Raw genomic sequence first — 11,367 nt, 5'->3', positions numbered from 1 at the left:
TTATATACAGTGCATTCAGATAGTACTTTTAACATTTTTGTTACGTTACATCTTTATTCTAAAAAAGGATTACATCGTTTTTTGCCCTCCACCTCCCCACGTCAATCTACACACAATACCCCATAATGACAAAGTCACCTTCGGCAGCGATTACAGCCTTGAGTCTTCTTGGGTGTGACGCTACAAGCTTGACACACCTGTATTTGGGGAGTTTCTCCCATTCTTCTCTGCATCACTGCACAGCTGTTTTCAGGTCACTCCAGAGATGTTCGATGGGGTTCAAGTCCAGGCTCTGGCTGGGCCACTCAAGGATATTCAGAGACTAATCCCGAAGCCACTCTTACGTTGTCTTGGCTGTGTGCTTAGGGTCGTTGTCCTGTTGGAAGGTAAACCTTTGCCCCAGTCTGAGGTTCTAAGCAGGTTTTCATCAAGGATCTCTCTCATTTGCTCCATTCATCTTTCCCTCAATCCTGACAAACATCCCCACAAAATGATGATGCCGCCACCTCCATGCTTCACTGTAGGGATGGTTACAGGTTTCCCACAGACGTGACACTTGGCATTCAGGCCAAAAAGTTCAATTTTGGTTTCATCAGACCAGAGAATGTTGTTTCTCATGGTTTGAGAGACTTTAGGTGTCTATTGGCAAACTCCAAGAGGGATGTCATGTGCCTTTTACTGAGGAGTGGCTTCTGTCTGGCCACTACCATAAAGGCCGGATTGGTGGAGTGCTGCAGAGATGGTTGTTCTTCTGGAAGGTTCTGCCATCTCCACAGAGGAACTCTGGAGCTCTGTCAGAGTAACCATAGGGGTCTTGGTCACCTCCCTGACCAAGGCCCTTCTCCCCCGATTGCTCAGTTTGGCCGGGCGGCCAGCTCTAGGAAGAGTCTTGTTGGTTTCAAACGTCTACCATTTAAGAATGGTGGAGGCCACTGTGTTCTTGGGGACCTTCAATGCTGCAGAAATGTTTTGGTACCCTTCTCCGGATCTGTGCTTCGACACATTTCTGTCTCTGAGCTCTACGGAAAATTCCTTTGACCTCTTGGCTTGGTTTTTGCTCTGACATGCACTGTCAACTGTGGGACCTTATATAGACAGGTGTGTGCCTTTCCAAATCATGTCCAATCAATTTAATTTAACACAGGTGGACTCCAATCATCACCTCAAGGGTGATCAATGAAAACAAGATGCAACTGAGCTCAATTGAGTGTCATAGCAAACGGTCAGAATACTTATGTAAATAAAATGTATGTTTTTTATTTTAATACATTTAACAAACATTTCTTAAAATCTGGTTTCATTTCGTCATTATGGGATATCATCTGTGGATTGATGACGATTTTTCATTTAATTAATCAATTTTAGAATAAGGCTGTTACGTAATAAAATGTGGAAAAAGTCAAAGGGTCTGAATACTTTCCAAATGTGACAGTACTGTCGCTGAATCCAAACGGGGGATGTCTAATTATCTTGCAGTAAGCCCCAGTTAAGGGGGCCGTAGAATCGGTTTGCAAATTACAGCCGGCAATCGTACTGGTCTGTCTGTGCCTTTAAAGACATCAGTTGGCAGTGTGGTACTATCATGGGAATGACTATCTGAAATGGTACAGAGAGAAAGAGAGAGGGAAAGAGGGGAGAGAAAAAGAACAAGAGACAAGGAGGACAGAGGGAGTGATAAGTGAGAGAGGGAGCGACTAAACCGATGCCTAAAAAGGAGGGAGGGTGACTTGAATAAAACAAAATGGGCATGAGGATCCTCTTGTGGGACAGCTGTGGGGAGACAGACACACTTGGAAGAGCACGTTTCAGACGGACCCAAACGGCTCATAAACCACTTCACCCTCTCAGTCCGTCTCCCTGTGTCTGCCCATCTACAGGCAAAATTGGATGACACACATCCATTTTCTCAACCAACCACAGAGCAGTTAAGACAGTCCCGCAGCACCACAGAGCAGTTAGACAGTCCCGCAGCACCACAGAGCAGTTAAGACAGTCCCGCAGCACCACAGAGCAGTTAAGACAGTCCCGCAGCACCACAGAGCAGTTAAGACAGTCCCGCAGCACCACAGAGCAGTTAAGACAGTCCCGCAGCACCACAGAGCAGTTAGACAGTCCCGCAGCACCACAGAGCAGTTAAGACAGTCCCGCAGCACCACAGAGCAGTTAAGACAGTCCCGCAGCACCACAGAGCAGTTAAGACAGTCCCGCGCACCACAGAGCAGTTAAGACAGTCCCGCAGCACCACAGAGCAGTTAAGACAGTCCCGCAGCACCACAGAGCAGTTAAGACAGTCCCGCAGCACCACAGAGCAGTTAAGACAGTCCCGCAGCACCACAGAGCAGTTAAGACAGTCCCGCAGCACCACAGAGCAGTTAAGACAGTCCCGCAGCACCACAGAGCAGTTAAGACAGTCCCGCAGCACCACAGAGCAGTTAAGACAGTCCCGCAGCACCACAGAGCAGTTAGACAGTCCCGCAGCACCACAGAGCAGTTAAGACAGTCCCGCAGCACCACAGAGCAGTTAAGACAGTCCCGCAGCACCACAGAGCAGTTAAGACAGTCCCGCAGCACCACAGAGCAGTTAGTCCCGCAGCACCACAGAGCAGTTAGTCCCGCAGCACCACAGAGCAGTTAGTCCCGCAGCACCACAGAGCAGTTAGTCCCGCAGCACCACAGAGCAGTTAGTCCCGCAGCACCACAGAGCAGTTAGCGTATTAATCCATTCTATAGCCGGGCGCACTTTGTCTATTAGAAGCTACAGCGCGTCACTCCGAGTAGATTGCAGCAGGTTTGAAGGGAATGCCATTCCCCTAGAGAACATGCATTTTTCATGGGCTGCAGCGCCAACAAGAGAGGTCTGTGCGCTGCCATGCAGGAGCCCATCAAAGACAGGATCAAAGTCAGCAAGACAGGCGAGAGCCCGGAGACTTCCTTTAACCGGACAAGATGTAAAGTCCCAAAATGGCATCCTATTCCCTATGTAGTGCACTAGTTTTGACCAGGGCCGATTGAAAGTAGTGCACTACATAGGGAATAGGGTATATTGGGATGCAGATTTGGCAGTGTTGAGAGGCCTTTCCAATCCTCTCAGATCTCCACAAGTAACTAGTGGCTAGGTTTAGGGTTGTTTCTGCTCAGGGCCGAGGCGGGGCTATATACAGGGAGTACCAGATCAATGTGGAGCTATATACAGGAAGTACCAGTACCAGATCAATGTGGAGCTATATACAGGAAGTACCAGTACCAGATCAACGTGGAGCTATATACAGGAAGTACCAGATCAATGTGGAGCTATATACAGGAAGTACCAGATCAATGTGGAGCTATATACAGGAAGTACCAGATCAATGTGGAGCTATATACAGGAAGTACCAGTACCAGATCAATGTGGAGCTATATACAGGAAGTACCAGATCAATGTGGAGCTATATACAGGGAGTACCAGTACCAGATCAACGTGGAGCTATATACAGGAAGTACCAGATCAATGTGGAGCTATATACAGGAAGTACCAGATCAATGTGGAGCTATATACAGGAAGTACCAGATCAACGTGGAGCTATATACAGGGAGTACCAGTACCAGATCAACGTGGAGCTATATACAGGGAGTACCAGTACCAGATCAACGTGGAGCTATATACAGGAAGTACCAGATCAATGTGGAGCTATATACAGGAAGTACCAGATCAATGTGGAGCTATATACAGGAAGTACCAGATCAACGTGGAGCTATATACAGGGAGTACCAGTACCAGATCAACGTGGAGCTATATACAGGGAGTACCAGTACCAGATCAACGTGGAGCTATATACAGGGAGTACCAGTACCAGATCAACGTGGAGCTATATACAGGGAGTACCAGATCAATGTGGAGCTATATACAGGAAGTACCAGTACCAGATCAATGTGGAGCTATATACAGGAAGTACCAGTACCAGATCAACGTGGAGCTATATACAGGAAGTACCAGATCAATGTGGAGCTATATACAGGAAGTACCAGATCAATGTGGAGCTATATACAGGAAGTACCAGATCAACGTGGAGCTATATACAGGGAGTACCAGTACCAGATCAACGTGGAGCTATATACAGGGAGTACCAGTACCAGATCAACGTGGAGCTATATACAGGAAGTACCAGATCAATGTGGAGCTATATACAGGGAGTACCAGATCAACGTGGAGCTATATACAGGAAGTACCAGTACCAGATCAATGTGGAGCTATATACAGGAAGTACCAGTACCAGATCAATGTGGAGCTATATACAGGAAGTACCAGATCAATGTGGAGCTTTATACAGGGAGTGCCAGATCAATGTGGAGCTACAGTGGGGCAAAAAAGTTTAGTCAGCCACCAATTGTGCAAGTTCTCCCACTTAAAAAGATGAGAGAGGCCTGTAATTTGCATCATAGGTACACTTCAACTATGACAGAAAAAATGAGAAAGAAAAATCCAGAAAATCACATTGTAGGATTTTTTATGAATTTATTTTCAAATTATGGTGGAAAATAAGTATTTGGTCAATAACAAAAGTTTCTCAATACTATATATACCCTTTGTTGGCAATGACACAGGTCAAACGTTTTCTGTAAGTCTTCACAAGGTTTTCACACACTGTTGCTGGTATTTTGGCCCATTCCTCCATGCAGATCTCCTCTAGAGCAGTGATGTTTTGGGGCTGTCGCTGGGCAACACGGACTTTCAACTCCCTCCAAAGATTTTCTATGGGGTTGAGATCTGGAGACTGGCTAGGCCACTCCAGGACCTTGAAATGCCTCTTACGAAGCCACTCCTTCGTTGCCCGGGCGGTGTGTTTGGGATCATTGTCATGCTGAAAGACCCAGCCACGTTTCATCTTCAATGCCCTTGCTGATGGAAGGAGGTTTTCACTCAAAATCTCACGATACATGGCCCCATTCATTCTTTCCTTTACACGGATCAGTCGTCCTGGTCCCTTTGCAGAAAAACAGCCCCAAAGCATGATGTTTCCACCCCCATGCTTCACAGTAGGTATGGTGTTCTTTGGATGCAACTCAGCATTCTTTGTCCTCCAAACACAACGAGTTGAGTTTTTACCAAAAAGTTCTATTTTGGTTTCATCTGACCATATGACATTCTCCCAATCCTCTTCTGGATCATCCAAATGCTCTCTAGCAAACTTCAGATGGGCCTGGACATGTACTGGCTTAAGCAGGGGGACACGTCTGGCACTGCAGGATTTGAGTCCCTGGCGGCGTAGTGTGTTACTGATGGTAGGCTTTGTTACTTTGGTCCCAGCTCTCTGCAGGTCATTCACTAGGTCCCCCCGTGTGGTTCTGGGATTTTTGCTCACCGTTCTTGTGATCATTTTGACCCCACGGGGTGAGATCTTGCGTGGAGCCCCAGATCGAGGGAGATTATCAGTGGTCTTGTATGTCTTCCATTTCCTAATAATTGCTCCCACAGTTGATTTCTTCAAACCAAGCTGCTTACCTATTGCAGATTCAGTCTTCCCAGCCTGGTGCAGGTCTACAATTTTGTTCCTGGTGTCCTTTGACAGCTCTTTGGTCTTGGCCATAGTGGAGTTTGGAGTGTGACTGTTTGAGGTTGTGGACAGGTGTCTTTTATACTGATAACAAGTTCAAACAGGTGCCATTAATACAGGTAACGAGTGGAGGACAGAGGAGCCTCTTAAAGAAGAAGTTACAGGTCTGTGAGAGCCAGAAATCTTGCTTGTTTGTAGGTGACAAAATACTTATTTTCCACTATAATTTGCAAATAAATACATAAAAAAATCATACAATGTGATTTTCTGGATTTTTTTTCTCATTTTGTCTGTCATAGTTGACGTGTACCTATGATGAAAATTACAGGCCTCTCTCATCTTTTTAAGTGGGTGAACTTGCACAATTGGTGGCTGACTAAATACTTTTTTGCCCCACTGTATAAACAGGGAGTACCAGATCAATGTGGAGCTATAAACAGGGAGTACCAGATCAATGTGCAGAGGTACTTGAGGTAGATACTGTATGTACATAAAACCAGGGTAAAGTGACTAGGCATCCAGACAGATCAGAGTCAAATAAAGAATAAAGACCGGTCATTAACAGAGAAATGACAGAAGAAATAACTGGGACTTTTACAGTGAGCGAGCAGCTGAGAACACTTCAATTACACAGTACCATGCTTTTTATGACGGTCGGTAATGCTGCGTGTTATGACACCATCCAAAAAGAGTGATTGTTTAATTCTACGGCATTCTATATAAAAAAAAAAATTAAAAAAAGAGAGACTCAGAAGTAGCCAAAGAAAAGAGGCCATATCATTTCAAGGTGAAACAGGAGAGCATCATTAAAATGCTGATGGATAAAAATGTTTTTTTCCCCCCATATCGAATGTGACATCAACAATCACATGTTAGAATGTGTTTTGTTTAACCCTCTAGAATGGACGAGGTTCCCTGAGGATGACCTAACAATTAACAATCACATGTTAGAATGTGTTTTGTTTAACCCTCTAGAATGGACGAGGTTCCCTGAGGATGACCTAACAATCACATGTTAGAATGTGTTTTGTTTAACCCTCTAGAATGGACAAGGTTCCCTGAGGATGACCTAACAATCACATGTTAGAATGTGTTTTGTTTAACCCTCTAGAATGGACGAGGTTCCCTGAGGATGACCTAACAATCACATGTTAGAATGTGTTTTGTTTAACCCTCTAGAATGGACGAGGTTCCCTGAGGATGACCTAACAATCACATGTTAGAATGTGTTTTGTTTAACTCGAATGGACGAGGTTCCCTGAGGATGACCTAACAATCACATGTTAGAATGTGTTTTGTTTAACTCTAGAATGGACGAGGTTCCCTGAGGATGACCTAACAATTAACAATCAAATTCTGCACACATTTAAAAAATGTAATTAAAAAAGTAGGAGTCTCTTGATAGCAATAATTACATGAATGACTTGATAACACTGCCTCTGTAGGTCTGTAAGGAAATGAACATCTAGGGAGAAAACAGACATGGTTGACTGGAGATTGTTCAGCAGAAGGAAGTATTAAAGTCTAATGTTCCAGGGGTGAATTACTCCCAAGGTGGTCGCTAGTAAACCACCACTCCCCGATCTTATGGCAGACAGTATAAGATCCCCAAAAACTAATTTAAAAATATGCCTATATGAAATATCAGGTTTTGGTAAATCACAGATTGTATAAAATAAGTGAATCAAATGTAGTAGAAATATAATAATGTGGACTTTTTATGCTTATGCTGTCTGATATATTTTTACATTATGGCAAGACATTTTTGATCAATATCAACTCATTTCTGGTTAACAATTAAATATTTTACTGTGATTGTTTAAAAAAATAAAAATAATAATTGGTCAAAAATAAACAAATTGCTTCTCAGCAAAGAGCCATTTCTCGACAATTTTGTTAGGACTGTCCGGGAGTGGTCTCAGTGGGAAGGGGAAAACTGAAAACTAGCCGTTATTGGCAGAGAGGTTGAGAACTCTTTGTTATTGGTCTAATAACTAATTTACCACCTGATGACGTCACCAGACAGGCCAAAACTCCAACCCACCAAAACAGGCTGAAATTTCAGGCAGTCATTCAGCTCTTGGGGGATGACTGCCTAAAAGGGGATATCATCATTGTCACAGTATTTTTCCAGAGAGCGAGAGATACACATTACCAGTCAAAAGTTCTCTTTTCTTATTTTACATTGTAGAATAATAGTGAAGACATCAAAACTATGAAATAACACATATGGAATCATGTAGTAACCAACAACAAAAAAACCTTGAATGAGTAGGTGTCCCCAAACTTTTGGCTGGTACTGTATATGAATAACTCAATTGTTTCATTGCACAAGGTATTTAAGCATTTTTTCCTACTTTTTCTATTTTTTTTCTACTCACTGTATACAGACTTTTCTGTTGTGTTATTGACTGTACGTTTGTTTATTCCATGTGTAACTCTGTGTTGTTGTTTGTGACACACTGCTTTGCTTTATCTTAGCCAGGTCGCATTTGTAAATGAGAACTCGTTCTTAACTGGCCTACCTGGTTAAATAAAGGTGAAATAAATAAATACAAATACTTACCCAGACTCAGAAACGCATGGATACCCTTTTTATGTCAGTTTGAAGGGAGATTAAGGACGTTTTTAGAGCCAATGCTAAAAGCGCAATGACGAAGTATACTGGAACAGCTAGCATGCTCAGTCATTGCGCTAACACTAGTAATGCTAGAAGCTTAATTGCCAAAATGTCATAATATCCAATAAATGATTTACATGCACACAATTACGTGATTGTGGATAGTGAGATTAATATAATAGTTTGATTGAAAAACGTTGACATGCTTTGCAAGAAGAACGATTTCCCTAATAATCCTGTTTACATGAACACATCTGAAACCAGGCTACCTGATGGCGCTCTGATTAAACACAGAAAAACGCAAATCAAAATAAACATTCTACCACAGCGACCATGTTATTGTTGGGAAGCAGATTTGATTCGGAGTTCAGACAAAACTACTCCTAAGACGCATACATTCAGTTGTTCTGAACTCACTTCAGTCACGCTAAAGAGGGAGGCTCTCGGCTGGTGCCGGTGCACACGCACAGGTCAAATACACCGCTGGAACGCCGATTAAGGCGTTTACGTGTCCTAATAATTCAAAAGTTTTAAAATTGGCTTATGTTTAATTCGATTTTGACCTGACTGATTCAGATAAGCAGAGTAAAGGTGTTTACATGACTATTGCATAATCTGCCTACTGCCATAAATCAGTTTAATATTATTAGTGTGGATTTTTAAGATTTTTTACGTACTCATTGTGTGTTTTGAACCTGTGTGAGGCAGCATCCAATTACCTTTTACCTATTCAAAAGGTACATCTGTTGTCAGGACCATGATGGAAGACAGCAATGTATTATGTCCATCACACTTTTTACATTCTTCATTTAAATGTTCCAGAGTGGCACAGCGGTCTAAGGCACTGCATCTCAGTGCTAGAGGTGTCACTACAGACACCCCCCTGGTTCGAATCCAGGCTGTATCACAACCGGCCGTGATTGGGAGTCCTACAGGGTGATCGTCTGGGTTTGGCCGATGTAGGCCGTCATTGTAAATAACAATTTGTTCTTAACTGACTTGCCTAGTTAATAAAGGTTAAATAAAATAAAAAATAAAACATTTTTATAAATGTAAAGTGTTTTACAATTTTAAATGCTTTAGATAAAAGTTGGATTTGATCCTCTACTCTACCCTCTCCCTGGTCTGTAGGTAGTCTAGTGGTTAGAGTGTAGGGGGGTAGGTAGTCTAGTGGTTAGAGTGTAGGGGGGTAGGTAGTCTAGTGGTTAGAGTGTAGGGGGGTAGGTAGTCTAGTGGTTAGAGTGTAGGGGGGTAGGTAGCCTAGTGGTTAGAGTGTAGGGGTGGTAGGTAGCCTAGTGGTTAGAGTGTAGGGGGGGGTAGGTAGTCTAGTGGTTAGAGTGTAGGGGTGGTAGGTAGCCTAGTGGTTAGAGTGTAGGGGGGGCAGGTAGTCTAGTGGTTAGAGTGTAGGGGGGTAGGTAGTCTAGTGGTTAGAGTGTAGGGGTGGTAGGTAGCCTAGTGGTTAGAGTGTAGGGGGGGGTAGTCTAGTGGTTAGAGTGTAGGGGGGGGGGTAGGTAGTCTAGTGGTTAGAGTGTAGGGGGGGGCAGGTAGTCTAGTGGTTAGAGTGTAGGGGGGGTAGGTAGTCTAGTGGTTAGAGTGTAGGGGGGTAGGTAGTCTAGTGGTTAGAGTGTAGGGGGGGTAGGTAGTCTAGTGGTTAGAGTGTAGAGGGGGCAGGTAGTCTAGTGGTTAGAGTGTAGGGGGGGGCAGGTAGTCTAGTGGTTAGAGTGTAGGGGGGGGCAGGTAGCCTAGTGGTTAGAGTGTAGGGGGGGGGGGGGGGGGGTAGGTAGTCTAGTGGTTAGAGTGTAGGGGGGTAGGTAGTCTAGTGGTTAGAGTGTAGGGGTGGTAGGTAGTCTAGTGGTTAGAGTGTAGGGGTGGTAGGTAGCCTAGTGGTTAGAGTGTAGGGGTGGTAGGTAGTCTAGTGGTTAGAGTGTAGGGGGGGGTAGGTAGTCTAGTGGTTAGAGTGTAGGGGGGGGCAGGTAGTCTAGTGGTTAGAGTGTAGGGGTGGTAGGTAGCCTAGTGGTTAGAGTGTAGGGGGGCAGCTCGTCTAGTGGTTAGAGCATTGGGCCAGTAACCAAAAGGTTGTTTGATCGAATCCCTGAGCTGACAAGGTAAAAATCTGTCGTTCTGCCCCTGAGCAAAGCTGTTAACCCACTGTTCCCTGGGTGCCGAAGACGTGGATGTCGATTAAGGCAGCCCTCCGCACCTCTCTGATTCAGAGGGGTTGGGGTTAAATGCAGGAAGAGACATTTCAGTCGAATGCATTCAATTGTACAACCGACTAGGTATCCCCCTTTCCTGATTACGTGTTGAGCCCAGACACCTTTTCCTGCAGTACCAACTTAACAATAGCAGCCTCTCTTCCAGCTCTCCAGGGAGCTGCGCTGGAATGCAGTATTCTAATTTCAAACAGGATTACAGATGAGCTCATAGACTGGCCCACTGCCACCGCAGCTAGCCGTCTCTCACCCAGCCAGACCCAGCCATGTCACGGCCACCTACGTAGCCTAATCCACACCCAGTCTAATTGACTGAGTTCTAAAGCCCTTTCTCCGTCGTGAAGTGGTAACCCGGGGTAACTGTGGATCACTGAGCTTAGATGCATTCCATTTACATCCCCTTAGTAGTATTCAATTTGGTTGAATTTTTTGTTGTTGAATTAATACATACATACATACATACATACATACATACATACATACATACATACATACATACATACATACATACATACATACATACATACATACATACATACATACATACATACATACATACATACATACATACATACATACATACATACATACATACATACATACATACATACATACATACATAACAAAATCGGCATCAATAGGGGCTCCCGAGTGGCTCAGCGGTCTAAGGCACTGCATTTCAGTGCTAGAGGAGTCACTACAGACACCCTGGTTCGAATCCAGGCTGTATCACAACCAGCCGTGATTGGGAGTCCCATAGGGCGACGCACAATTGGCCCAGTGTCTGGCCGACATTGTAAATAAAAAATAAAAAATTGTTCTTAACTGACTTGCCTTGTTAAATAAATAATTCAACCCTTCCTACAGAACCTCCAGTATGAGCAAGAGGAGTTTCCAGAGAAAAACAGCCTCATCTCACGCACAGCAGATTCCCAACGGAATCTCTCTCCAGAGAGAAATAGCTTACTGTAGAGATGAGATGTTTCCAATACTATCCTTGTGT

At 44.0% G+C, this 11,367-nt stretch overlaps 1 protein-coding gene across 6 annotated transcripts in view; it reads right to left on the bottom strand.

Moving 5' to 3' along the window:
* Window positions 1-11,367, bottom strand: part of mtmr4 (myotubularin related protein 4) — a 125,724-nt gene that overhangs the window by 73,905 nt on the left and 40,452 nt on the right. The window lies entirely within an intron of this gene.

The sequence above is a fragment of the Salmo salar genome, chromosome 04 (assembly GCF_965601325.2).
Source record: "Salmo salar chromosome 04, fSalSal1, whole genome shotgun sequence".
NCBI lineage: Eukaryota > Metazoa > Chordata > Actinopteri > Salmoniformes > Salmonidae > Salmo > Salmo salar.
This window is presented reverse-complemented; position numbering and strand designations above follow the sequence as displayed.